The following is a 25,104-nucleotide window of genomic DNA, read 5'->3' as shown; positions in this document are numbered from 1 at the left end:
TCTATACCAAATTACATAACAAAACTGAAGTCGGGTACCAAAAAGTATATCGACCTTTTAAGAACATTACTTTGGTTTCTCCATTAAACCAAAACATAATGTTTACTTGATTTGGTTCTCCATAAATTTAAGAAAAAAAGTCCTCTCTTTTTACCTATAACTCTTTCAACACTGCACAAATTAAGGATCTAAAAGAGTAGGTTATCTTTTTTCACTCGCCGAGTTCAGTTGTCTAGCTACAATGTCATTCATGGCTGAGTCTTCCATGAAGCGGAAATATCATCCACTGCTTCCCCAACCGTGAGATACAATGAATTCATTCCAAATGAATCTAAGATACGTGATTGATGCAGTTTCTCCATCACACTTCCCACAGGATTTACCAAGATAAGCTTCATTGACGGAAGATTTAACCGTATCAGCTTTCTCAAAAGCTAAACGAAGATGGAAAAATTCATCGGGTGATTTACCTCAAGTGATCTTTTGTCCAGCATCTTCTTTAGTTCACATACCATGTCGGTTCCACTTGTATCCATGGCTGTCACAGCTGACAATATTGCATTACTGTTAGCTAAATACACTAGGAAATTCTTGGGAATGATGTATGCCCATACGATATTCAATGTTATGGGGAAACATTTTCTTTAAATAGTATGAAGTAATCATAATGTAGTATATGTTTAAGATTTTCTTTTAATCTATTGACAACATACGTACATCATGCATATATAACTGTTTGAACTCGATCTAGTGAAGGGTTTATAGAGAAACCTACCAGTCATGTCAATAATAATACATTTTAACTTCGTTTTGATCACCCTCCATTAAAAAGTTAACAGTGATGATGTTGTGTCATCGTAAGACAATGCCATATAAAAGATTATCACATTAGCAGTCATGTTTATTTTTTAACAACGAATGACTAAAACATAACAAAAACGTAACGTTTGATATAATTTCTTTTTAAAATAGTTGGGTGACCAAAATAGAACCCTAAAATAGATAGATAACTAAATTCATATTTTGCCCTTTTCTGCCCATACACTACTCGAACCCAAATCTTTTAAGGAAGGGTTTACGGAGAAACTTGCCGGTCATGTCAATAATGACACATTGCAAAGTGCTTTCTTGGTTTGCCTTAATACTTTCTTCCTCCTCTCGAACCCATCTTAACATCCTTTAAACAAACAAAACTAGTATTCAGTCTGCCAAACCATTTGCCTTGCTCCACAAGAAATCTGCTAAAATACGAACGAATTGAGGAAATTACCTTTCTTGCAGTTAAGTTGAATTTGCAAAGTATATTGGAGATTTAATGGCCACTATGAGAAATGAAGGAACCCTTGAAATTTCTCTGTACCGGTTGAGGCTTTGGTATATTTGTGTTCCTTGAATGTTCCCCATTATCACAGTTTTTGGCCTGGTTACATGCAACATGATCTTGAATACCGACAATCCCACCTGCAATTTTCGGGCTGAATCATTGCAAAACTAGGGGTAATCTAGGAGAATGGAAGAGAAGGAAGCATTTTACTTACTGCAATGGCGAGTCCCAGAGGAACAGAAACGAAAAGAACCCTCCTGCAAGTGGTCAATCTGTGAAAGAAAAAAAAAGATAGATTTGGTGAACATGTTTCTAAAAGATGTTTTATATATAGAAAAAAAGTTGAATCATTGTGCAAGTTCTTACAATTGAGATTCCATGAGCTTTTGGTTTAATGCAGAAGATCAAAAGGGTTGAGAGAATCACTGATGTTAATGGGGCGGCTGCTGATACCCAGAAAAGCTTTGGTTTCTTTATGCTCTGCATCATGTGTTTCAAACATCAATACTTTAAAGAGCTAGCAATGGAATCGACCCAATCCGGATTCTATCCATTCGAATTCGTTCGGTTTTGTTGGTAAAATAGAGGTACTTACAATATACCTTGTTGTCAACAGAAACAACAGGAAGCTGAATCCCATTACAGTAGTTTCCCAGGACCACTGCATGAACATTCAACCAATATTGCCACATTACAACGTCTCTTCCAGTGTAAAACTTAAACTTCGGAAATTCGAGTGCGAGGTCGGATATTAGTTCGTGTCCAACTTAAGTATGCTAGATTTATTCTAGGATTCATGCATTTAAAGAGCCCTTAAGGATCATATTCCGTACTTGTATTCAGATACAAGTACTTTAAAAAACGTGCAAGTTAAATTAACATTGATGAAGTGACTTACCTCTTTCCTGTGGTGAAATACAGATTTCAAAACAGGAATCAATTGCATTTTGGCAATGAAAATGAACAATTCCAAGCAGTCCCTTGAGCTGCTGTAATGATACAATGACAGCAGCACCAGCCATGAATCCAACAAGGGTCGCCTTGGACAGAAAATCAATCACAAACCCCAATCTGTATATCGTAAATCCGAATCCATTAAAACACCACTTCAGTCGGATTCCGGTCGAGTACGGATGCAAAAAATTTACCTTAAAAACCCCAAAGATGCCTGAAATAGACCAGCAAAGAAGGTGGCAGTGAAGACCAGTTTAAGGTAAAGAATAGGGTCACCAGCAGGGGACACATTTTCACTCAACATTGTGCCCGTTACCAAGGATGCAATGGACATTGGACCAACAGCAAGATGTTTAGAACTCCCCAGGACTGAATAAATCAATGGAAGAACAAAGCTTGAATCTGCATGAAATTAATGGAAACTTTAATTTTATTTACATTTATCCTTTCCACTAAATAATACTCGTCTTTGTTCGGAAACTAACAGTCCCACAATAGGTGGCAAATTCGCAAGTTTTGCATAACTGATACCCTGCAGTCCGAAAAAACAAAATATACATCACCTTACAAGGAGTCTTTTTTTTTTCTTTATTGTTTCTTTTTAAAAGAATGAATGATTTACTAAAAGACATAATGTTAAAAAAGTTTGATTAAATTATCACTTTAATTTTTGTTCTTTTTGAAACATTTTAGTCTCAACATTTTATTTTGGGGTAAAAGTTCTTCTACAGATGAAAATTGTTAGTTGGCAAACGGTTAACTCTCTAAAATAAGAGCTTTTTTACCTTAAAATGAAACGCATCGAAACATAATACTTAAAAAAAAGAATAAATGTCAAAGTGATTATTCAATCAAATGCTATGACTTTTTTATCCTAAAATAAAATGTTGGAATTAAAATATTTCAAAAAAAAAAGAATAAAGACTAAAATAATCATTTTGTTGGTGATGTTATGCCATTGTAAAGATACTAACTTTTTGAAAGGGTAAAGTATACAAATGGTCCCCCAAATATATGATACTACTTTATTGAGTCCTTCAACTATTAAAAGTTATAAAATCATCATTCGACTATAGAGTGTTGCTTTGTTGAGTCCCTTGATTATTAAAAGTTACAAAATGGTGTTCCAAACTCGTCCTTTTTTGTTAAAAAATTAATGATATTCCGAATTAAATTTTAACCTGATTATGATATGATAAAATCTGATTCTAGAATCTCAAACTACTATCATATCTCAGTCATCATGTTAATAGGTGATCACTAATTTTTTTAATGGAAAAGGTCAGGATCAGAACATAACGAATAAACGAGTGATTATTTTGTAATTTTTAATAGTCGAGGGACTCAAAAAAGCAACACTCTATAGTCGAAGAACCATTTTGTAACTTTTAATAATCAAGGGACTTAATAAATATTATCATATAGTTAGGGGACTATTTGTGTACTTTGCCCTTTTTGAAAACATGACTGATTTAACATAATACCAGCTACAACAAGACAATGGATTTCACATGAGGATTGATTATTTTAGAACAAATATCATATTCATGCAAAAACTCCATGTTTTTTGTTTTTACAATTCATATAACATTAGGGCTGTAAAAAGCTGACTCGGCCTACAAAACTGACTGAAATCGACTTGAGTCAAAAAAAAATTTAACCTGTGTTGTAGCGATTTGAAACAGCGACTTGAGTCAAATCGACTTGAGTAAAAAGCTGACTCATTTCAGAACTGGTGTTTACATGAATTCGAGTTGGACCTGGAAATTGTGGATCTGTTACCGACCTGAGAACGACCTGAACCCGAATTGAACCGAGCAAATGATATCCGAACCCGACCTGCGTCCGACAGATATGAACCTGAACCTGATATTGACTTGGTAAATAATTGGTATTACCCGACCTGTTTTCAACTTGACCTGTGATGAATCTGACCTGTTTTTAACCTGGCCTGTAAATGATCCGGCTTGTTATTGACACGATCTGATATTTACCTGATTTGACATTTACATGACTTATATATTACCATGGACGAAATTATAAGATTTTAATAAAATTATGAGTTTTTGAGTTTATGATATAATTAAAAAATTAATATGTTTAATTTTTAAATGTTATAATAAAATATTTATTATGATAATTAAATTAATAAACAGACTTATTATATAAAAATATGTAATAAAATTATTTAAATGTAAATTATATAAAACATGATTAATAATATTGGCATTGAAAAATGATTAAATGTAAATTAATATAGTTTAATTTATGTAAATTATATAGTTTAATTTATGTAAAGAAAAATAATATTAATAATGTAAGTATTTATTATGTAATTTATATTGGCGTTTTACATTATTAATACAAATAATTTTGGAAATGAAATGATAATAAATGAATATTGGTATTGAACGTGATTAATTCTCTAAAATATAAACTATACAGTTTAATTTTTGTAAAGAAAAATTATCTAACAATTATAGCATACATAAAAAATTATATAAAAGATAAATTTAATTGAAAATGACAAATTAAATAACATTTGATATAAAATTTGAATAACATTTGAGTTAATTCAAGTTGAATACAATAAAATGAAAAAAACAATGTTTTTTTAAGCTCTCAGATCTCATAACAAAAATGTTATAAGGCTAAAAGCCTAACTTTGCTACTAGAAATTTCTTCATCAAGCTTTTGTATCGAAATAGCTGCCAACATTGTTAAATTACGAGCAATTTTTAAAGCTACCAACATAATTTAACATGAGTAGCTATTTCGAAAAAATGACAGTTTCAACAATCTACTTAAGTCAGACCAACAAAATAAATTACAAGGCAGCAACAGGCAGCAGCAGGCAGCGTTTCTGCATTAAACAAACATGCAGTCAGTGGTAAAGCCAAAGGGAATTTGATGACCAACAATGCCAAACATTTCCGACTTTACCAAACCCTTACATAATCAAGCATTCAACATTGTTTATAATAACATAAATAATATCAAGCAAAATCATGATGTGTTACTTTGGACAGAAGCAACATACAAAAACAGAAGCATCAATAAAAACTTGTTTCAGTTACTATTAAACATAATAAATATAATAAGTAATTAATAAGTAGAAGTTACCTGTAAAGGGAAAAAAAAGATTGAATCTCAAATTCCAATGGTTTCACTTAACGTTAAACACCCTAAAAAAGTAAAATTAAAATAATTAATAAACAATTTGAAATATTGATATTAAAATTTAAAATAAAGCAATTATATCATACCTTTACATAGCAGACTCATTAACCACAGTAAGGTAGTCTTCATCCTTATCATTCGGATCAAAACCATACAACCAATTACGGGTTATTACAAAAATTTTAACATTTTTTGGTAAGAGTAAAGCTCTTAATTTGTTCAAAATTCTACCCCCATACTAAAGGACGATTTAGATGCAACTGAATTAATTGAAATAGTCAATATATCTCTCGCCATACGAGAAAGTAAAAGATATGAAACACTTTGATTTTTCCAATACTCCAAAATATCAAAGTTAGATTCTCCAATACGAGGGATAAGGGGCAAACTGATATAAGAGTCAACATCAAATCGTCCACTCCTTGAAGCATCTAAATTGACATCAAAATTCTAAAAGACAAAAGACAAGAAATTACTAAATGAAAACAGGAAATAAATAAGTTAAAATTCAACTAGAAATTATACTAACTAACCTGAAATAAATCTGATTTTCTAAATGTTCGTGGCTGATTGGAACTTGAGCCACTTCTGTCCATGGATGTGCTACTTTGGACAGAAGAAGAAGAGGAAGAACCACGAGGTGCAGTTTTTTTAATAAAATATATATAACTCAAGAAAATCATCATAAACGAGACTTACCCTCCGTTGAACCTCATCCTCAACATAAAGAACATTGTACAACTCTTTTAGAAGTTGTAATTTATATCAAGGATCAAGTAAAACAACAAAAGATAGAATCATAGAGTGATCAGACCAATATTTCTCATATAGTTCAAGCATGGGTCCTGCCATTACAGAAATACCTTCACAAAGATCATTATGAGCATCACACAACAATTTCTCAATTACAACAACGTTAGCCAAATACAAGTTAGAAGTGGGATACTTAGAACCAGAGAACAGAGTAGTAATTTCATAAAAAGGCTCAAGAAAATCACATATTGTTTGAACTGTTTCCCATTCATGATCAGTAATGATATCTAACTCATTTTCCCTATTAATAAAGAAGTTAATTGCTAATCTAGCCTCAAGTTCCCTATGAATCATCAAGTAAGTAGAATTCCAACGAGTAGGAACATCAAATACTAACTTACCAGAGAAAGAAGAATTACAGTCTTTAACAGCTAATTCAAAGGCACATAGTCAAGAGTCAGAAGAATCAATAAACTTAACAATCAGACGTAATTTATTAACAAAAGAATCAATTACCTTCAAGCCTTTTTGAACTATCAAGTTCAAAATGTGGGCAACACACCTTATATAGAAGTACTTACCATTGCATGGAAGAGGAGAAATGACATTTAAATCATCTTTCAGTCTCTTAACCATTCTATTATTTGCAGAAGCATTATCAAGTGTAATGGTAAATGCTTTTTTTTTCAAGACCCACTCACATATCATTTTTTTCACAAACTTAAAGATAGACTCAACATCACGAGGAGGAGGAAAACGACGAAAATTAAGTATTTTAGACTGAAGTTTCAAGTTATTATCAACATAATGAGCAGTAAGGGAAAAATAAGAACGTGAAATGCATATAGACCAAGCATCACATGTAAAACAAACCGACTTGAGAGAGAATGCATTGAATCAAACATTATTTTTTTATTCCTTTCATGCTCCAACATGCAATACTTAGTAACAGTATACCTAGATATATCCTTAACAGAAGAATTAAGGTAATGATGTAAATCCCTAAGTTTTTCATACTCAACAATACTATATACATAACCATGACATATAATAGCCTCAACAAACAATTCACAGTATTTGTTTTGATCAAAAGAAGCTACATTACCAGGATTTTCAGCAAGAAAATTCTTATATGCTTGGCATTTCTCAGTATGCCTTCTAGGGTTAGATGTACCAATATAAGAATCAGCTTTATACCTTTTCACTTTGCAATACTTACACTCGGTATAAATAGAATCATCATCAGATTTGGAGAATGTGTAGTGGTCCCAAACAGGAGAGGTTTTTCTCCCAAATTCGAGATGAACCAGTGGACTTCCTCTTAGAGGATTTATTTATATCAACTGCTTCGGACATTATATCATTTACATCCTCTTGCAAAAAAAACTAGGGTTAGTATGGTAAAAATTAAACCTTGATTAAGCTACAAACAAAGGCAGCTAACAACTTTATACAACCAATCCGAATGAACAACCAACAACACAAACAAGGACTACAGAGGAAACAAATAAATAGTAGCTACAGAGTATAATATATTTACCTCTTTCATAATGATCTTCATTCTGATTTGTTGGGTTTTCTCCTACAAAAGAAATGAATAATATATTAATGAACAATATTAAAATAAAATAATAAAATAATAAAAAATTAAACATACCTGGGTAATTCAACTCGTAAGAAAGACTGTCCATGAAACCCTCAAAAAAATAAAGGTTTCGAATATCAACAGAGACTGAAGAATAGAAAGAGCATGAATAACAGTCGTGGTTATAGAAGAAGAAAAGATATAGAAAGTGAATGGCTCGGTTAGGGTTTTTTAGGTTCAGGTTTGAATTTGGGTTCGGATTTGGGTTTGGGTTCAGGTTCATATTCAGGTTCAGATTTGGGTTCAGGTTCGGATTTGGGTTCGGGTTTAGATTCAAGTTTAGGTTAGGGTTGGGTTACAGAAGATGAACTGGTGTTAAGGTTTGGGTTTGATCTAAAAAAAACAAATTGATTTTTAGTTTTGGGTGTTTGTAAGGATCAAAGAATGGTTTGGGGAAGAACAAGGAAGAATTATTGCTTGGGTTTGGGGTTTGTTCGAGAAAATGGGAAATGATATGTGGTTTGGTGTTTATGAAGATCAACAGATGGTTTTTGTGAAGAACAAATATGAACTGGGATGAATACGGATGAATATGGGCGAAAAGTTTGGGTGTTTGATCGGAAAAAAAAAAGAAATCGTATGGGTTTTGGTGTTTATGAAGATCTAATGAGGGTTTTGGTATTAACTCGAATGAACAATGATGAGCAAGTTAAGAAATTTCGTGTGTTTGATCCAAAAAAATAGAAAAATGTTTGGGATTTGGTGTTTTTGAAGATCAAATAAAGGTTTTTTTCAAAGAACAATGAAGAACATAGACGAACTTCTAGAGAGAAGGCAGAGAATTTTGAGAGATTCGGAGAGTTAGAGAGAGAACAAAATGAGAGAATGAATAGGAAACCAGAAAATGAGAAAAAAAAAACAAAATATTTTACCTTATATAGTCGCTCCGTTCGGGTTGGGTTCAAGATTCGCGTGTTTTTTAACTTTGTTTCGCATTGTACCATTGTCCCCTTGTTTTGATTTTATTTAATTTAGTCCAAATTTAATGATTCAATTTAATCTTTATATTTAAATTATTTCAATTTTATCCCTATATAATTTATATTAATAAACTATTTATAATTAATATTAATATAAATTATATATTATAATTAATATTAATATAATTAATATTAATATTAATATTAACTTATATTATATTAATATAGTTTATAATTTGTAATTAATATTAAAGTTAAGATAATTAACATTAATATAAACTATAGTTTATAAATTATATACTATTGGTTATAAAGTATAAACTATTTAGTACACTAATATAAACTATTGTTTATAAACTATAGGTTACATATATAGTTTATATAACATATAAATAGATTGTATATATATATACTATAGGTTATATATATAGTTTATATATACTATACATAGTTTATACATACATGTAATATAAGTTACGTATATAGTTTACATGTATACATATACTATAGGTTATATATTAACTATTGTTTATAGACTATAGGTTAATGTTACATATATAATTTATATAAACTATTGTTTGTATAAACTATATATGAATTATCAACTATGTCTATACATACATAGTTTAGTGTTTAGGATTTAGGGTTTATAGTTTAGTGTTTAGGGAATAGGGTTTAGGATTTCTATAAACTATATAAGTAATTTACTTTATATAGTTTATATATATATATATAGGTTATATATATATATATATAGTTTATATATACTATACATATTTTATACATACATGTACTATAAGTTACATATATAATTTACATGTATACATATACTATAGGTTACATATATTAACTATTGTTTATAGACTATATGTTAATGTTACATATATAATTTATATAAACCATTGTTTATATAAACTATATATAAATTATCAACTGTGTCTATACATATATAGTTTATAAAGTTTAGGATTTAGGGTTTAGGGTTCACATTTTAGGGTTTAGGTTTAGGTTTTAGGACTTAAGGTTTAAAGTTTCTATAAACTATATAACTTATTACTTTATATAGTTTATGCATAGTGTTTCTATAAACTATATATATATATATATATATATATATATATATATATATTAATATAAATTATAATTTATAAACTATATACTTTATCTAGTTTATACACACACACATATATATATATATATTTATTAATATAAATTATAGTTTATAAACTATATACTTTTTATAGTTTATACATATATAGTTTATATACATAGTTTATATATAATTCATATAAACGTAATTTATATATATATAACTTATAATAATTATATAGTTTATAATATAAATATAGTTTATATATAAACTTATGTTATATTAATATAAATTATATATTTTAATACTTTATATAGTTTATATATTGTTTACACATAGTTCATTAATAAATTTTGCAGTTTATATATAAACTATATAATTTTTAATGTAAACTATTTATATATTAATATATATGTACTTAATAAACTATATATATAAAATATATACGTAAATCTTATATTATATATATATATATATATTATATAGTTTATTAATAAATTACATCTAAACTACATATAAACTATATATATTATATATTTGTCTTTATATATATATTATATTTTTTTTCAATTTTTAAAATGTGTTGAAAACATTTTTGATATTTCGATATAACAAATTAAGTTAAATGAATTTTAAGATTTCACAAATGATTTTACAAATTTATATTCGATTCAATTAACCGAATATCAAATTATTACTCCAAGTTTTTCAAGATCAATTTTAATCCTTACTAAATGTGTAAAATTGTGATTTGTACTTAAACTATTTTTGAAACAATTTTCACAAAGTATTTTGAACCAAAAACAAGCCTTAAATCAATTATTCAAAGGCATGCACCGATGCATCAGTCCATGCATCGATGCATCGATGAATTAATTGAACATCGAATGCATTCCATGCACCGATGCACTCTCCATGCATCGATGCACTCTGAATATTTTCAAAACATCGAATGCATTTGATGCATCGATGCACAAGCCATGCATCGATGCACCAGGCTATTTTTCAAACATCGAATGCATTTCATGCATCGATGCACACTTGGTGCACCGATGCATCAAGTGTTCCAACGGTCAAAATATTTGAATTTTACATGAATGCACCGATGCATCCTTGATCATGCATCGATGCATGAGACGCTCCACCCAGAAAATTAATTGTTTTCACACAATAACGGCTCTATTGACTCCACTAATTATCACCAACGTTCAGAATTGATTCAAGGAGTATTTAAACAAGTTTAGAAGCCATTGATCAAAAACAAGAAACATCAAGCAACTAGAATCAAGAGAGAATCAAAGAGAAAGCATCAAACCTCAAGTTTGAGCATTTCAAGCCTATTTTTCATCCAATATTCATTTGCTTTCAAGAACACTTTTGTACTCAATTGTATTTATCTTTGAGTGTTCTTTTCTTTGTTCTAGAATTGTGCAAACATCTTACCTTGTGAGGTTTTCTTGTAAGTTTGCAAATTTGTAATCTTCTCTTTGGGAAAAAGAGTGTTCTCAAGAGTTGGGGTATACTCTTGAGGGATTTTGTAAGGTTATCTCTTTGGCCTCAAAAGAAAGAACAAATTAGTGAATTTGTTGAAAAATCCTTAGTGTGGATAGCTAAGGTAGTGGACGTAAACTTTGTTTGAGAAAGTCGAACCACTGTAAATCGCTGTGCAATTACTTTCAATTTTCTGCAAAAGCTTCCACGAAATTTTTAATTGCCAATTCACCCCCCTCTTGGCCGATTCCGTCGATCGATTAACTCAACAATTGGTATCAGAGCCTCACTCATTTGAAGGTTTAATCGCCTCTTGAGTCAATTCGGGAAGAGTTACATCGATTACAAAGTCATCAATGGCCTCCACTTCAAATTACGACTCCGGTCTCGATTCGATGCCCGTCAACAAGCCTCCTTTCTTCAATGGGGCTAATTATGCCTATTAGAAGAATAGAATGATGTACTTCATTCAAGCAAGTGACATTGGAGCATGGAATGCCGTAGAAGAAGGATACATCAAGCCTCTCACTCATCCAAGGTTTTGGAGTGATGGAGACACAAGAATGTTCCAGCTCAACTCCAAAATCCATATTATTTTTTGTGCTCTTGGACCAGATGAATACGGAAGAGTTTCATCGTGTACAACCGCCAAAGAAATATGGGACAAGCTTCAAGTCACACATGAAGGTACAGATGAGGTAAAGAAATCAAAAATTAGTATTCTAACGCATAGCTATGAAAATTTCAGGATGAAACCAAATGAAGACATCAAAGCTATGACGGATAGATTTTCAACGATTGTCAATGGTCTTAAATCGTATGGAGAGATCATCTCAAATGAAAAGCTTGTGAGGAAGTTAGTCTACTCCCTCCCAAAATCGTGGCAATCAAAGAAGACGGCAATCATCGAGTCTAAGGACTTAACATCCTTAACTCTTGAAGAGCTAATTGGGTCACTCCTCACTCATGAAATGATGCTCGAAGATGAGGTGGACCTCGACAAAATTGACGAGACACCAAAGGAGAAGGAGAAGAAGAAAAACATTGTAGTTGCTCTCAAATCCACAAAAGATGAGAGTGATTCGAATAACGATGACGATGATGAGGAAATGGCATTGTTTGCCAAACGGTTCAGAAAAATGATGAGACCTTATCGAGGAAGAAAAATCAAACGAAATGAAGGCCTCAAAAATGAACCGAAAGAGAAGGACCCAATCATTTGCTACGAATGCAAAAAGCCAGGGCATGTTAAATATGATTGCCCACAATTGAAGAAAAAGGGTCAATCAAAGAATAAGCACAAGGCTCATGTGGCTACATGGAGCGATGAAGAAAGTTCCGATGAAGAAAGTTCCGATGAAGAGGAACAAGAAGTAGCAAACTTGTGCTTGATGGCATTCGGGGAAGATTCTAAGGTAACATCTAACTCATCCGATTTTGATGATTTATCTTATGATGAGTTATTTGAGGAATACAATGGGTTCCTAAAGAACTCATTACTACTAAAGATAAAGATATCCTACACAAATGGATACCTAAGGGGACTAGGATTTTGGAAACTAATGAATATGGACCCAAAAGAATTTGGGTACCAAAAATCAAAAATTAATCTATGTTTGTAGGGAAAGGAGCATTGCTACAAGGAACGGGAAACAAATTCAAACTCATGGTACCTTGATAGTGGATGCTCGAGACACATGACCGGGGACAAAAGCCGGTTCATAGAGCTTAACGCCAAAAATGGAGGAGAAGTGACTTTTGGAGACAATTCAAAAGGTCATATTGAAGGTATTGGTACTATAGGTAATACCTCTTCCATACAAATTAAAAATGTTTTGTATGTGAATGGATTAAAGCATAATCTTTTGAGTATTAGTCAATTGTGTGATAAAGGATTCAATGTCTTATTTGAAATTAATGGTTGTAAAGTCATTGACATTGCATTTAATCGGATTATGCTTGTTGGTCATAGAATAGGAAACATTTACATGGTGCATTTAGATTCTATTGATATGACTAATTTATGCCTAGTTGCTAAGGATGAGCATGATAGTTGGTTATGGCATAGGAGATTAGGTCATGCTAGTATGAGTGTTTTGCAACGGTTAATTCAAGGAGACTTAGTAAGAGGGTTGCCTAAGCTTAAATTTGATAATGATAAAATCTGTGATGCTTGTGCTAAAGGAAAACAAAAACGAGTTTCTTTTAAATCTATTAATGATGTATCAACTAGTAGAGTATTACAATTGATCCATTTAGATCTTTTTGGGCCAACAAGAACTACTGGCTTGGGTGGAAAACAATATGCATTTGTCTTGGTAGATGACTATTCTAGATATACTTGGGTTCTATTCTTAAGTACTAAAGATGAAACATTAGAACATTTCATCACATTTTCAAAAATAATCCAAAATGAAAAAGGTTACTCTATAACTAGTGTTAGGAGTGATCATGGAACTGAATTTGAAAATCTTGGATTTATTGAGTTTTGTAATTCTAATGGTATTAGCCATAATTTTTCAGCACCTAGAACCCCTCAACAAAATGGAGTTGTTGAGAGGAAAAATCGAACTTTAGAAGAAATGGCTAGAACCATGCTTTGTGAAAATAATTTGCCAAAATATTTTTGGGCGGAAGCCACAAATACCGCTTGTTATGTTGTAAATCGAGTAATGATTAGGCCAATTTTAAAGAAAACTCCATATGAAATTTTCAAAAATAAAAAGCCTAACATTAGTTATTTTCATCCTTTTGGATGTAAATGTTTTGTTTTAAACAACGGTAAAGAAAACCTTGGCAAATTTGATGCTAAAAGTGATGAAGGAATTTTTCTGGGCTATTCCTTAAATTCTAAAGCCTATCGTGTATTTAATAAAAGAACTTTAGTTGTAGAAGAGTCTATACATGTTGTTTTCGATGATAATCCCCTTCCGAGGAAGGATTCTTGTGTGAATGATGATGTAGGTGTTATAAATACAAATGACGTTAGACATGAAGTTGGAAAACCATCATCAAAGGAAGAAACGAAAAATGAGGAAACTCGTGATCCTCTTGAGAATCCAACCATTGAAGAAAGGGAAGTATCTTATCCAAGAGAGTACAACTATGTCAAGGATGGTGAAATTATAGGTGATCCATCAAAAGGGGTAACAACTCGATCTTCTCTTAGAAATATTTGTAATTATGTTGAATTTATCTCATGCATAGAGCCTAAGAATATTAAAGAAGCATTAAATGATGAACATTGGATTATGTCTATGCAAGAAGAGTTAAATCAATTTGAGAGAAGTAAAGTATGGACATTAGTTGAAAGGCCTAGTAATAAATCTACTGTAGGTACTAGATGGGTATTTAGGAATAAGCTTGATGAGAGTGGTAATATAGTGAGAAACAAGGCTAGACTTTTTGTTCAAGGGTATACTCAAGAAGAGGGCATAGACTATGATGAAACATACGCTCCCGTAGCTAGGATGGAAGCAATTAGAATGTTATTAGCATTTGCATGTTTACATGAATTTAAATTATATCAAATGGATGTTAAAAGTGCATTTTTAAATGGTTTTATAAAAGAAGAAGTGTATGTGGAACAACCTCCAGGTTTTGAAGATTCAAAATTTCCAGATCATGTTCTTAAATTGACAAAAGCTCTTTATGGTTTAAAACAAGCTCCTAGAGCTTGGTATGAAAGATTGTCAAATTTTTTAATTGAAAAAGGTTTTTCAAAAGGAAAGGTTGACACTACATTGTTTTTAAAGCATAAAGGTAAAGATTTATTAGTAGTTCAAATTTATGTTGATGATATAATATTTGGTTCTACTAATGATGTTCTTTGCCAAGAATTTTCTAAGCTAATGCAAAGTGAGTTTGAGATGAGCATGATGGGGGAGCTCTCATTTTTCTTGGGACTCCAAATCAAGCAAAAAAAAGATGGCATCTTCATTAATCAAGCTAAGTACGTCAAAGATATGCTCAAGAAGTTTGGACTGGAAAATGGGAAACCTCATAACACTCCAATGAGCTCTTCAACAAAGCTTGACTTAGATGAAGGAGGTAAATGTGTAGATGTTAAATTATATAGGTCAATGATTGGCTCTTTGCTTTATCTAACTGCAAGTAGACCGGACATTATGTTTAGTGTTTGCTTATGTGCTAGATTTCAATCATGTCCTAAGGAATCACATTTACTAGCTGTTAAGAGAATCTTTAGATACCTTAAGGACACTCGTAGTTTAGGACTTTGGTATCCTAGAGACTCTAGCTTTAGCTTGCATGCCTTTTCTGATGCGGATTATGGAGGATGCAAATTAGATAGGAAAAGCACCTCCGGTACTTGTCAATTCCTTGGAAATATGCTGATTTCTTGGTTTTCAAAGAAGCAAAATTGTGTTGCATTATCTACCACTGAAGCGGAATACATTTCAGCCGGTAGTTGTTGTGCACAAGTTTTATGGATGAAACAACAACTTTTTGATTATGGAATTGAAGTAGGCACCATTCCTATCAAGTGTGACAATACTAGTGCTATTTGTCTCACTAAAAATCCCATCCAACACTCTAGAACTAAGCACATTGAAATAAGACATCATTTCATTAGAGACCATGTCACTAAGGAAGATGTAGTTCTAGAATATGTTGATACTTTGCATCAATTAGCGGATATCTTTACAAAACCCTTAGACAATGAAAGATTTTGGACACTTAGGAGAGAATTAGGTTTAACTGACCTATCTTCACTTAGTTTTTAAAATAATTTTAGCACTTTTAAGAATAAATGAAAAATGCTTATAAATAATAATTTTTGATTGCATTCTTGTTATTAGTTAGGGGGAGTTTGTGATTCTTAGTGAAAAATAATTTTATGTTCAAATAAAGTTTGAAGATTAATTTGTTTGATTGAACATAATTAATTTTTGATATATGAGTTGCCATTACCATTAGAGCCAAATTATTTATCATTTTAAGTGTTTAAAACGAATTTTTTAAATTTTTGTGCTTCATGCACCGATGCATTTAACAATGCATCGATGCATCCTTGAATATGCATCGATGCATAAGACCATGCACCGATGCATCCGTCGGGTTTTAGGTTAAAATGCTTCATCTTCTTCATTTTTCTCAAAACCTAAAACACTAAACACACGACCGTTCGTCCCCCTCTCCCTCAAATCTCTATTTTTGCTCAAAATCTTCGGAAAATCATCGGATTCTTCAAGATTTTTATCCTACAAACCTGCTACAATCATTAAATCGCTCAAAACATCTCCACATTCCCCTCAATCCAAATTTTTCAAGGTAATTTTTCAAAAACTCTATTTTATTAATTTTTGAACTTAGGACTCGTTTAGATTAGTTCTAGTTTGAAATAATTATCGGGCATTGGTTATATGATGATTCTAAACTAGTTTCTATAACGAATTTCATCAAAAACACATAATTTTTCAAAATTAAAATTTCGAATTTAAAAAAAAATTAAATTAAGTGATAGTTTTGATTTAATTGTGTTGTTTTCATGAAAACTATGTGTATTATGATATTAATTTTAAATAGTTTTCAAAACTTTGCCCATTAGGACTTTGTTAGAGAACCTTGAATTATTGAGGACTCATTTGAGTTTTGGGATTAACTGTTGTGCATACATGTGTTTTAAAATTGCAGGTGATATTCCTTTTCCGATTTTCCTTACCATGACTAATCCTAAACGCCCTAGGACATCCTCTAGTCGGTCTCACCAAAACCGTCCTTCCGTTCCTCAACATCCTCCTCCCGATCCTCCGATGGAGTAGACTTACTTGCCATGCTTTCTTGTTCTTAAAACTTGGATTTGATTTTTGTGGTTTGATTGATACTTTGAACTTGATTAGTTGTTGGATGTTTGTTTGAGGATGCTTGAACTTATTATATATATTTGGTTTTACATTTTAACGCTTTCTGTTTATTAATTTTGCATCATTAGAAATTTATGACCAAATTATGCCATTTCACATTTTATTATGAATATTGTTTATGAAAACTAATGGCTAATCTCTCTTTTGATTGTGATCTTAGCAGCCTATTATTAATAAATCAATTGGCTAATGTTTTTCAAAATTCTTGTTTAAAACGTTTTTATAGAGTCTTTTTGATTTAACAAAAAGGGGGAGAAAATTTAAGATGTGCTATAGTAAGGGGAGTAAGTTTTTCAAAATCAATTTCAAAAATAATTTCTTAAACAAATCTTAAAATTATTCAAATGTTTTGTTATATCAAAAAGGGGGAGATTGTTGAAAACATTTTTGATATTTCGATATAACAAATTAAGTTAAATGAATTTTAAGATTTCACAAATGATTTTACAAATTTATATTCGATTCAATTAACCGAATATCAAATTATTACTCCAAGTTTTTCAAGATCAATTTTAATCCTTACTAAATGTGTAAAATTGTGATTTGTACTTAAACTATTTTTGAAACAATTTTCACAAAGTATTTTGAACCAAAAACAAACCTTAAATCAATTATTCAAAGGCATGCACCGATGCATCAGTCCATGCATCGATGCATCGATGAATTAATTGAACATCGAATGCATTCCATGCACCGATGCACTCTCTATGCATCGATGCACTCTGAATATTTTCAAAACATCGAATGCATTTGATGCATCGATGCACAAGCCATGCATCGATGCACCAGGCTATTTTTCAAACATCGAATGCATTTCATGCATAGATGCACACTTGGTGCACCGATGCATCAAGTGTTCCAACGGTCAAAATATTTGAATTTTACACGAATGCACCGATGCATCCCTGATCATGCATCGATGCATGAGACGCTCCACCCAGAAAATTAATTGTTTTCACACAATAACGGCTCTATTGACTCCACTAATTATCACCAACGTTCAGAATTGATTCAAGGAGTATTTAAACAAGTTTAGAAGCCATTGATCGAAACCAGAAACATCAAGCAACTAGAATCAAGATAGAATCAAAGAGAAAGCATCAAACCTCAAGTTTGAGCATTTCAAGCCTATTTTTCATCCAATATTCATTTGCTTTCAAGAACACTTTTGTACTCAATTGTATTTATCTTTGAGTGTTCTTTTCTTTGTTCTAGAATTGTGCAAACATCTTACCTTGTGAGGTTTTCTTGTAAGTTTGCAAATTTGTAATCTTCTCTTTGGGAAAAAGAGTGTTCTCAAGAGTTGGGGTATACTCTTGAGGGATTTTGTAAGGTTATCTCTTTGGCCTCAAAAGAAAGAACAAATTAGTGAATTTGTTGAAAAATCCTTAGTGTGGATAGCTAAGGTAGTGGACGTAGACTTTGTTTGAGAAAGTCGAACCACTGTAAATCGTTGTGCAATTACTTTCAATTTTCTGCAAAAGCTTCCACGAAAATTTTAATTGCCAATTCACCCCCCTCTTAGCCGATTCCGTCGATCGATTAACTCAACAAAATGAATGCAATTTACTATATTTTTTATTATTTCTTCACATTTTGCATTTATTTCGATTTTATCCTTTTGTTTTTTTTTAATTTATTTCAATTTTAAATCTTTCACTTTTATATGTATTCAATTTAGTCCTTAAGTTTATATTTGCATCTTCATTTGGTCAATTGTTAGTTGTTATTTATATTTTTGTAACTGACCATAACTTTTAAAATGGTTATAATTTAGTCATTTTTTATTAATTTAAACCTCACATTTTAAATTTATTTTGATTTGGTCCTTTACCTATGTGTGTTGTTTAATTTATATTTTAAAATTTTATTTGTAATTTTACATTTCTTCAATTTTATCCTTAAATATATATTTTTTACAAAATTGATCCATGATTTTTTTTTTGTAATTTACTCGAAATCATATACAATTACAACTTGCAAGTCAAAAATCACGAAAGATGATAAATAATTAATCCAAAAATAAAAACGACCCGACATGAACTCAATACGTATCTGGTAAACATCGGACCTGAATTTTATCTATCAATGATGTGACCTGATCTGAACGAGATCCGACTGAAGTCCACTGAATTAACCTGGTCTTTATTTGCTTCGGACATGAACTGTTTTGACCTAAACTGACATCGATCCGAACTGAAAATGACCTAGCCTGAACCCGATCTGGATCTGGTGTCAAATCAACCTGAAAATGACCCGAACTGATTTGACATGTACCCAACCTGATCTAATGCAAACCATTAAATTGACCTGACTTGACATTTACCTGATTTTACCCGACCTATTAAGATCTGACTAAAACTTGTCTGATTACCTGATTTTACAGCCTTATAGAACATGATAGTAAGAAAAACAAATTCATATTATTATCAAAACCTATACAAACAAAACTCCATTTCACTGATGATTTATGTAAAGATTAGCCACTCTAATGATCCAAAAGAATGTGGAATATTTTCAGAAACTTGTCCACTGGTTTTTCATTTATTTGATAAAACAAGTGAAAGAGACCATATTCGAATTCGAATCCGATACAAGTGGCGGACCATATCTTGAATCTATATTCTTTTTTTGTTTAATAATAGTGTGTGTGATTATAAGTTAGAATGTGTTTAGAATTCTTCCAAGTCTATTGATAACACACACTTTAGATATACAATTACTCGAGCCCTAAATCTAGAAGTGAATAAAATTTAACTCGAAAAATTGATTTTTCAACTCGATGCTAAAAAACTTGACTCAACTCTTAATTTCATAAACTCGACTCGGAAAAATTCCAAATTCAAGTTAAGTTTTTTTTTTTGCCCAACTAATATTTTATTTATTATAAAATCCACCAAAAGTGGATATAAAACGATCCCCGAAAGGAACCATTCAAGTCGAGTTATAAAATAAAATTCGAATAACTCAAAACTTTTAGTAATTAATAGATTCATTTTCAGGTTTGAGTCGAGTCCCTCAACCTTTCATGATATATGTATATATATATATATATATATATATATATATATATATATATATATATATATATATATGTATATGTATATTGTATATGATTATAAAAAACTATTTAAATTGGAATCAAAGCAGTCCCATAATATTATAAATATTTAAAATTAAATTTAAATGAAAACTTGAACAACTCGAATTTACTTAACTTGACTCGACTTAAATCAATTTAAATTTCATAAATTCGATTCGAAAATATTTCATATAAAATCTTGAGTTATAAAATATAACTCGACAACTTAAATAACTTAGCTTGATATGATGCTCACCTTACCTAAACCTATATTCAAATAAGGGTATGGTTTAAGAAAAATGAAAATTTGGGGGAAACAAACATAATTTGATATAGGGTTCATGAGTTATCTGTGGGATTGCATGGCTAGCAATGGTGAGACCAGAATGATATCAGACCTAAACAGTTTGAGAGCATAGTGAAAGCCCCACTATAATATTGGGAACAAACACTCAACTCCCAGAACCAGTTTCTTATGCCATGTTTGGTCCTTGAATCTGTGGAGAGGATCATCGGGGAAGAATATCTCAGGAAGACTGTTTTAGCTTCGGGAAAGTGGATTTCTTTGGCGGCAGGCAAACATGGTGTATCTCCATTGTGGCCTCACCTGCTACTGAAACCTCCACAGTTCCTCCATTGTTAGAGAGACCTTCAATGCTGTTGGAAGTTACACCCATTTTTATTACTCCTTCCTACACTTTGGCAAATATTTTGGTAGAGAACAAAGTAAGCATGGCTTGGAATTTATAGGCTAAGTGAAAGCTTGTCTTTTGCTTGAATGAGGGCAATGTTGTCTTCTTCCATCATAGATAAAATAAAAAAAGGGTAAAATACATAAATGGTCACTAAATTTTGAGTAAATTTTTGTTTTTCCCAATGAAGTTTTAAAAGTAAAAAATTGATCACTAACATTATTGATTTATAGCAAAATGATCATTCCGCCGTCAGCTACAGTTAAATTGATGACGCTGGGTTTTTTTCTGAAGGTAATCAACGTGTATTTCGTGTGGCTCTCTCTGTGTTTTTTCCTATTTTTTTGTGTGATTCGAGTTTTTTTTATTTAAATTATAATCAGATTTTGATAAATTTAATAGCACTAAAATTCTATCTTTATCCTCTACAAATCTCAAACAATCCAAATGACCACACTGTTATCAACTCTTGCATGATTTCTAATTTTTTATATTCTTTTTAATAACAGGTAGAATTCGTGAAACCAAAAAAATAGAAATCTTGTTTGAAATCCTCATAGTCGTATTTACAACTTAGTCTCAACTCTATATAGGCATCACACTGCATTTTAGTGATGATAAAGCTGAGTATACGGGACAATCAGTAACCTTATCGGTAATTTTTTAAACTAAAGTTGTTGATAAAGAAGGAAAAAAAAGACGATTTAAATGAGATTCTCAGACACAAAGTGATGAACAAGATTAAGAACATAAATGGGCTTGTTGTAAACCAATGGCGGATATTAAGTCACAAAACGATTAGCAGGCTCATGAGCCATTGTTGATGGAACTCAATGGTGGAGGCAGTTCGACATGGAGAGGTGATAGAGACAACTGGGTAGAAGTTTTTTATGAAAGGTTTGTTAGCTCTTACGAACAGTCGAAAAACGTCAAGAAGGAGTGAATTGATCTTTCAAAAATTTTGTGTAAGCAATCAAAAAATTGAAAGATTTGCACAACGATTTTAGAGTGGTTTGACTTCTAAATCAAGTCTACATCCACTACCTTAACATCCACACTAAGGATTTCTCAAATCCACTATATTTACTAACCTTTGAGGACAATATGTAACCTTACAACAACCCACAAGGTTTATACCACAAAACCTTGTTTACACTCTTTCCACTAGAGAAATTACAAATAAAGCAAACTAAGAGAGAAGCTTACAAGACAAATGTTTTTACAATAATTAAGCACTACCCAAATCACATTTGAGCAAAATGAACAATGCAACTCACAAGTGTGCTGCAATGAAAAGATTGAAAATTAAAGAACAAAACACCTCTTTATGCTCGTATGTTTGATAAATATGGTTCTAGTTGACCTTGGGATGTTTTGACCTTCAATTTATACTTTCTCCATCAATTATAGGAGCCGTTGGGGATCATTATAGTCGTTACCTACAACCAAAAATATCATTTTATGCACAAGGGATCAATCCTTTGATGAAAAGGATTGATCTTTTTTTTCAAATAATTTGACCATTGCAAGAAAGGGATCGACCCTTTAAAATAAATGATCTTTAAGGGAAATGATCAATCCTTTTCATTGAGGGATCAATACTTTTACTCGACCGATCCTTTTCCAAGGATTAATTCTCTAGTCAAAGGGATCGATCCAAAGGGATTGATCCATTGAGCCAAAAATATTTGCAAACTCTACTTTAAAGCGAAAAACGATTGAATATGTTTTTGAAAAGGTTTACCTAAGTTGGAAAACATTTAAAACATATTTTTCAAGTTATTTGGACTTTAAATTAGGGGTGTTCACTATTCTTTTTTAACTGAATTAACCGATCAAACCGAATTAGTTCGGTTAATTCGATCGGCCGTCAAATTAGTTCGGTAGGAGAACGGTTAATGTTTTTTTAATATCCGATAACGATTAATTCGATTAATTAACCAAATTAACCTAAATTATTAAATATTAAATATATTATAAGCTTATTTTAAGCTCAAACCCATTAAAAATTAATACTCTATTATTTTTTTTAATCACACTAGATTCATTAAATTATCAATACATAATTAATTTGTAACTCAAATAAAAAATACACATATATTATATTTAAATCAATCTAATTATAAAAAATTATAATTTTTTTATTAAGTCGGTTAACCGATCGAAATAACCGAACTTTGTTCAGTTCGATTGATATTTTCAAAGAAAAGTTCGGTTCGGTTAACAATTAAAAAAAGTTCGGTTAATTCGATTAATGGTAATTCGGTTCGGTCGGTGGATGAATTAACCGTTTGAACACCCCTACTTTAAATTATTTTTTATAAAATTTTGAAAAATTCGATTAAGTCCAAACTCAATTCTACAAATTATTGTTATATCAAAATCTTAAGTCAACAATCTCCCTCTTTTTGATATAACAAAACTCTTTGAAAATTTGTTTTTGAAAATGCTCCCCTTCAAAAAAAAATAATAAAATAATTTGTGAATTTGTGAAAAATTTTAAGCTCCAATTTTAATTTTGAAAAATGATTTTTCATTTGATACTTTACTTCTCCCCTTTTTTGATATATAAAAAATATTTAACAATGTTGGTATCATATAACAAAGGAGATAAAGTAATAAAAATAAAGCTAGAATCAAAATTAAGCATATTAAGTTAAAAATCAAGCATCAAAGTACTTTAACATAAATTGATAAATCCATACAAAATATAAAGTATTAAAGTCATAAATATTCAAATAATTGTATAAAAAATAAGTACCAAATACCAAGTAAAACATCAAAGGTCCAAACGTCATAAATGTAGCAAAGTCTAATGACATGAAAATGATATGATATGATATGATATGCATGCTCACTAAGATAAAGATGAAGGACGGAAAGAAAAGCCGTCAAGCTGACGCTGGATCTCTCAAACCTCCTCAATCATACAAGCTTCAATAGCATCTTGATGATGCTCGATCGCATCAAACCAGGAGTCAACATGGGCTCGAAGAGAACCGATAGACTGAAGCATCCTCTCCTAAAAGCCTTGAAAGAAATCCGCGGGAGGTGTCGGGTCTACATGAGACACTCTCTCGGATTCCTCGCCAACATCGTCATAACGGGCATCATCCATATACTCATCTCCAACATGGTCATTATCCATATGCTATATGTGGTAACTATGAATCCAACACATGGATCCCTCAGGCTCCTCCATGCAGCCGATCTTTGCTATAGTGACGCGTTCAATGATCCTCTCATCATAAGGGAACATATCAACCTCGTATAAAGTGTCGACGTCTGAAAGCTCAAAAAATGACTGAGATATATAACATACACTAGGTTTGGTAGAGATTAAGACTTTATGACACTCAAAATTTCATTGAAGATCATGCTAGCTAGGTGAAGCTTGCAACCATGTTGAATGCAAAACATCCACCAATAGTCACTTTCGCGAACAGTGGAATTTTTTTTGTCACGAGCATGGATGCAATGGATGACGATAAAATGAACGAAACTATCGTTAAGGGAGAAAAGGGTGGATCTATTGTTTATAAGGTGCATATCAGGAGGAAAAGGGGCCTTTTTCATTGTCATTGTCGGTAAGAGGAAAGTAAAAAGATTAGGCGATGAAGTCGACAATAATGGTGATAGTATGATCCATAAGGTAAGAAACAATGGTCCAATAAATGGTGTCATCGTGAGTAGAAGATAAAACATGCATATTTGAGTTAAAAGCTCGAACCAAAGAAGGGAAGAATCGCATACAAAACCTAGTTACAATTGATTCGGGTTGAAGGAATTTGTTGAAAAATTGATTTGAGAGAGTTTTGGGTGCTTGGGTTCAAAATAAGGAAGAGAATGAGCGACGTGCATGTAATAAGCTTAAAACAACATTTTTTTGTAGATTTGGCCAAAAGGGTTTGATCCATCACAAAAAATAATCGATCTTTTTAGAAAATGGATCGATCCTTTTTTTGGAAAATGCAATGGATCGACCCTTTTTCTGGAAATTTGTATTTTTATTCTAAGGACCAAATTAGATGACACTTGACTCGAATTTGATGCAACCTAATTCATTTTATTGACAATAAATTAATTTT

The 25,104-nt window shown here is 31.3% G+C and overlaps 1 pseudogene; it reads right to left on the bottom strand.

Moving 5' to 3' along the window:
• Window positions 1–248: 248 nt before the first annotated feature.
• LOC120193216 lies at window positions 249–21,001 on the bottom strand (annotated as a pseudogene).
• Between the last annotated feature and the right edge of the window lie 4,103 nt (window positions 21,002–25,104).

This window comes from Hibiscus syriacus, unplaced genomic scaffold, assembly GCF_006381635.1.
Source record: "Hibiscus syriacus cultivar Baekdansim isolate YM2019G1 unplaced genomic scaffold, ASM638163v2 tig00116989_pilon, whole genome shotgun sequence".
NCBI classification, from domain to species: domain Eukaryota; kingdom Viridiplantae; phylum Streptophyta; class Magnoliopsida; order Malvales; family Malvaceae; genus Hibiscus; species Hibiscus syriacus.
This window is presented reverse-complemented; position numbering and strand designations above follow the sequence as displayed.